At 41.3% G+C, this 5,722-nt stretch overlaps 1 long non-coding RNA gene across 1 annotated transcript; it reads left to right on the forward strand.

Annotated features, from left to right (window-relative positions):
• Positions 1–278: 278 nt before the first annotated feature.
• On the forward strand, positions 279–1,072 carry LOC120546802. The gene is made up of 3 exons (XR_005636947.1): positions 279–600; positions 696–815; positions 932–1,072. It is a non-coding gene; the product is annotated as an uncharacterized LOC120546802 (long non-coding RNA).
• The last annotated feature ends 4,650 nt before the right edge of the window (positions 1,073–5,722 follow it).

Below are 5,722 nucleotides of genomic sequence, written 5' to 3' on the forward strand. Positions count from 1 at the left end.
ACAGCATAAACTTGTAAAGTGACTTACATATATTATTTTGTATTTTAAAAAACAACTGACTAAAACTATAGTTTTTACAATATTTGCATGTCAAATTAACAAATTTGTTTTGTCATGAGTATTACAGTATTTCTCTGTTTTTGATAGTATTATTTTTGGAGTTTTAACAGATACATTTGATTATAATCACATATAGTTGTAAATATAAGAAAAACATTCTGTTTAAACAAACAATATATGTTTTTGGGTTTACAATACTTTTCTGTAGGGATTTTACATAGTTTTTATGTAAATTTCACGGTCTTTTTTTTTACAGTGTAATTTACAGGAAGCAGTACGCCGTCTTCACAACTCAGAGACAAATTGTAGGTACTACAAACCGGAGCAAGGGTAAGATTTAAAGAATATGCTTTCATTGAATGAATTTCATTCATTCTGCTGTATAAGGACATAGATACGTTAATAGATACCGATCTTAACCGTACATTTTTTTACAGACTAACCTTGCCCCATAACGAGGCCGTGACCTCCTATTTGCTCGGAGGTACTGTATGTCTACAAGTCCAGATTTACATGATGATGATAATGACGCCATTGTGTGTAAGTAACTTTTACTGTTTTATCCTTCCTTGTTTAATTTGACTGTGACTTACGTTTTTTTTTATTCATACCACTCTCATTTAATTGTTTTCCAGCTGCCTGTAAGACATATTATGAGACAGCACGCAGGAGCTTCAGGTAGAAACAACCAGATCTGGCATTGCGGGCAGAAGCTGTGAAGAGTTCAGCTCGGAGTCGGTCGAGAAGAAAAGAGGGTAAGATTGGATTTGTTTTTGGTCAATGTGAATATTTTTCAGGTGCATTCATAGATGTGTTGTGTCCATATGCAGCATCGCACAGTACTGATTGTCTTTATTGATTGCTTTTACAGCTGCTGGAAGCGAGACAGAGTGTGGTGGCTGCGGGTGAGGTGGACATTTGAAAGTGCGCCACAATAGACCTGATGATCTGAAATACAGGGCAAAGCACCACAGATGTCTGCAAAATGGACCAAATTCAGACAGAATGCCGCCAGTTACCTACAGCTCCGAGCAGGGCCGGATTAACAATTCCATGTGCCCTGGGCAACAAGACTCAAGCCCCCAAAGCAACAATCGCAAAGTCACTATCCTCAAGAGCATATAGCCCATACTTCTATACTAACAAATCAGGCTTCTGCACGGCTCAGTGGAGATGTATGTACAATAGCCTCAGCATGAAGTCCAATTAAGAGACAGAACAGATGCACAAATGTTTAATATAACTTTATACAATGAATCTATCACAGAACTTGGTGGCTACAGAGTAATTATTACATGTTTCAATATCTAGCCAATCAATTATCTTTTGACTGTAACAGTGAAATAAAGCAGACAGCTAGGGAAGCTTTAACTTAAAACCAGAGATTATTTCTAAAATGCAAAATGTGAAATTATCACATCATCATCATGAAGTAGGCAATTAGTGTGTATGGAGTAAAAGTAAACCATTGGCTACACTGTTGCATGTAGTTCAAAGTCAAGATCATGTGATCACAATCAACTATATTAACATTTTATGTTGATGCACTACTATATATTCTTATTATTTTATTTTAACAAATGGGCCTTACAACTGGCCTCTTCCTCCCTGTCATCTTCATCCTCCTGATCACTCTCTGCCTCTGTCCCTCTCTCTGAATCTACAGCCTCCTCTTCATCCCTGTCATCTTCATCCTCCTGATCACTCTCTGCCTCTGTCCCTCTCTCTGAATCTACAGCCTCCTCTTCCTCCCTGTCATCTTCATCCTCCTGATCACTCTCTGCCTCTGTCCCTCTCTCTGAATCTGCAGCCTCCTCTTCCTCCTGATCACTCTTTGCCTCTGTCCCTATCTCTGAATCTACAGCCTCATCTTCCTCCCTGTCATCTTCATCCTCCTGATCACTCTCTGCCTCTGTCCCTCTGTCTGAATCTACAGCCTCCTCTTCCTCCCTGTCATCTTCATCCTCCTGACCACTCTCTGCCTCTGTCCCTCTCTCTGAATCTGCAGCCTCCTCTTCATCCCTCAAAGTCAATTCTTCCTTTCCCTCTTCTCTTTCACTTATTGCTGCATCTCCTTCTGTGGCCTTCTCCTGCTCTGACCTGCCTGGTCTCTCCAGTTTACTGCCTTCTCCTTCATTTCCCTCCTTCTCTGACTCCTGTGCACTACTCAGAATTTGAATACAAATGATCGGTCTCAGCAAGCACTGTGTAGTGTGTTGTAACGTAACGCCACCCTCTGTTAACGTTATGAATTCAAATATGCCAGTTTGTAATATTTTGTATTATGCTGTTCTTGTGTTTACTAATATCAAAACTAATCAAAGGGCTGAGAGCTCTACAAATCACGAGGGAGCGATTTGACTCCAAAGCCAAAATTAGATGTCCAGTGCCCCTGGGCAAGTGACCAGTTGCCATAATGGTTAATCCGGCTCTGGCTCCAAGGCGGCCGCAGCAGGCAGACAGTTGACGGTGCTGTAGGATTTGGCTTCTCGCGACCGTGGGATATTTGTTGTGTGTGCTGTGTGTCTCCTATGCTTTGTACATAGTTTTTTTCTGATTGCGTTTGTGTTTTGTGTTAATAAAGCTCTATCTTTGAATAAACAGCACATTCCTGGCAAATCATTTTCCTTAGGATAACAATGACATGAATATACAACATAGCATATATGAAAAAAATGAAATCTGGAGTGCTTTCCTCTCTGCTGCTGTGCAGCTGGTAAACCACACACAGATACAATAAGTCAGTATGCTCTCTATGGAGCAGCGGTAGAAAGACACTAGCAGTTTTTGGGTAAGGTGGTTCATCCTGAGGATCCTCAGGAAGTAAAGTCTCTGCTGTGGTGTTAGCGCTCCAGATCAGGTCGTCCTCTATTTGCATGCCCAGAAACCGGAGGTCCAAGACCCTCTCCACATATTACACATTGATGGAAAGGGGCTGAATGTTGATTATGTTCCTCCTGTAGTCTATTATCAGCTACTTGGTTTTGGTAGATATGGCAGCCGCTCCACCTTGTCCCGATAAGCAGACTCATCCGCTCCAGAGATGAGCCCCACTATGGTGGTGTCAACCACAAATAATTATTGTTTTCTTCGCAGAAGGAAGAAAAAAGGAAACAGACGATGGGATGTCTGTCTGAAAAAAGAGGTGTTGAAGTGTAATAAATATGACGACGCATACAGGCATCTTAAACTAGAACCTAAACAGAAGGGGCCAGCTTTCTCTAGTTGTTTAATGCAGCTTGCACTTGCGTTGTGTTACAATTTTCAGGTGACACATTTCAAAACGCAATGACTTGTAAAATCAATCTAATGTAGCTTGAAAGCATCTGCGTCTGTGTGGACTATGTTTCTGCCCAAACTCATCGCTGAACATTGACAAAAGGGAAATAGAGTAGGCAGACAGTGACAGTTATCTCAGTTTATGAAAAGAAACAGGAAGAGACGGAGAGAATAAGAGGAAGAGAGTGATGTGAAGGGGTGATGGAAGGACTGGTGGTGATGAGATGGCACACGGGGGATAGCAGAGCTTGACATCCTGCCCTAAGCTTACTGGAATTGACAAGGTTACTCCCATCGTCGTCCTCACACAATGACTTTGATATGAAAAAGCCAGCGTCTCCCACTCTGCCGGCAAAGATAATCACTATCATTTCCACCTGCATTAAACCTGCTATTATAGGAGAGGGCCCAAGAACAATATAATAGCTAGGCTTTGTTCCGAGCTGCAGCTTTTCTCGCCTCTGTTAGTAGCACCAAATTATTCAGCAAAGTTACCTACTTGTAGGCATGCTTGTGACTTTAGTACTACTATATTTTGAAATGAATACAACAATACCTTGTCAAATCAATTCTGCTCTACCAGCCAGGATTTCATTGTAAAAATTAATTGAAAAACATATGGATAAGGTTTCAGAAATAATTAAATTACTTTTATTTTGATCTCCTCTTAAAATTTTTATAACGCACCAAATGCGTCTGCTGTGGCATTCTGGATCGTAATGAACACGATAAACTGCTCTTGGATGTTGCTGTTGGCATCAATGTAGCGCAGCACAAGCACATGCTGGCAGTGGGAGGAAATGACAGTCATCTTGTTGGCTTAAATGACAATAGAATTTGCGCTCTTTACCTCCTCCAGAGACTCCAAGCACTGACAGCATGCAGTCAACGGCTCGTTCTTTATTGTCTTTGACGTACCTTTACAACCGTTTAAAGACACCGTTGGCTGTCTAAAGGTGCTCCTTCAGCACACTGTCTAGCCAACAAAGTCCACCATTCCCCTGAAAATGCCAGGGTTGTCCGAAGTGTCAGACTTGTCATGGCTACGGAAGGCCAACTCAAAAGCTTGACAAAACTGGGCCTGTTTTTATCTACCGCCTCTTTGTGTTTCCTCACAGCAACCCTGTGGCTGTCATCCAGCTGCGTAGCGATGTTAACTCTTCCCAATATGGCAGACTTGACTGATTTATCCCTGGTGTTGTCAAGTTTCCTTACTCTCTCAGACAGGTGCTTCATATCCCTCACTCTGGTAACTGCCCATGCTGGATCTGTCCCCGTTGTTTTAAAAAGAAAGCACGGAAAGCAAAATAAGGCATTAGCATGACTGCATTCAGCTAGTCAGCCCTTTTTGGTGTTCCAGCTACAAGAGAACAAAGTTAGCCTTGGGTCTTGTAGGAGTAATTGCGCTTGCCATTGTCATACAGTAAAAAATAACTCATCCTGACTTTAGTAGTAGCTGGCATGGGGTGATAAAATAATAGCCCATATTGGACTAGATTTGAGCACGCTGATTGGCTACATTTTATGTCATACTTTCATATCTTAAATGAGCAATTGGCTTAACTGCTACACAGACCTATTCTGGCTATCACAAAACCAAGCTCAATCTTTTAAGATTGAACATTGGTCTGGGGAGTGTAATGTTTATGATTTATAACATGAGATGTTATGATGTTATAGTATTCCCACACGTGATGTGTCTCAAGTTGTAAGCAGACATTTGTTTATTGAGTCCACAAGGGGGCGCTTTAGTTTCATTGTTGTGTTGAGACTTGAGATTTATAAGTTCACTAAAGAGTCTAAATGCTACTTTGCTGTGTCAGTTTCATTCCAGAACATTACAAGGAGTCTGCTCTGTGTTTTCTACTGCATAAGTGGGCATAGTTCAAATGACTCTGTACGCAATTGGATAGTCCTTCAACCAATCAGACCAACAATCCGGATGATGTACTTTGCAGAGCGACGCGAAAACTCCAGGCAGGAAATGTGTCAACAAATACAGTGCCTTGCGAAAGTATTCGGCCCCCTTGAACTTTTCGACCTTTTGCCACATTTCAGGCCTCAAACATAAAGATATAAAACTGTAATTTTTTGTGAAGAATCAACAACAAGTGGGACACAATCATGAAGTGGAACGAAATTCATTGGATATTTCAAACCTTTTAAACAAATAAAAAACTGAAATATTGGGCGTGCAAAATTATTCAGCCCCCTTAAGTTAATACTTTGTAGCGCCACCTTTTGCTGCGATTACAGCTGTAATTCGCTGGGGTATGTCTCTATCAGTTTTGCACATCGAGAGACTGACATTTTGCCCATTCCTCTTGCTCCAAACAGCTCGAGCTCAGTGAGGTTGGATGGAGAGCGTTTGTGAACAGCAGTT

Source organism: Perca fluviatilis, chromosome 18, assembly GCF_010015445.1.
Source record: "Perca fluviatilis chromosome 18, GENO_Pfluv_1.0, whole genome shotgun sequence".
Classification (NCBI taxonomy): domain Eukaryota; kingdom Metazoa; phylum Chordata; class Actinopteri; order Perciformes; family Percidae; genus Perca; species Perca fluviatilis.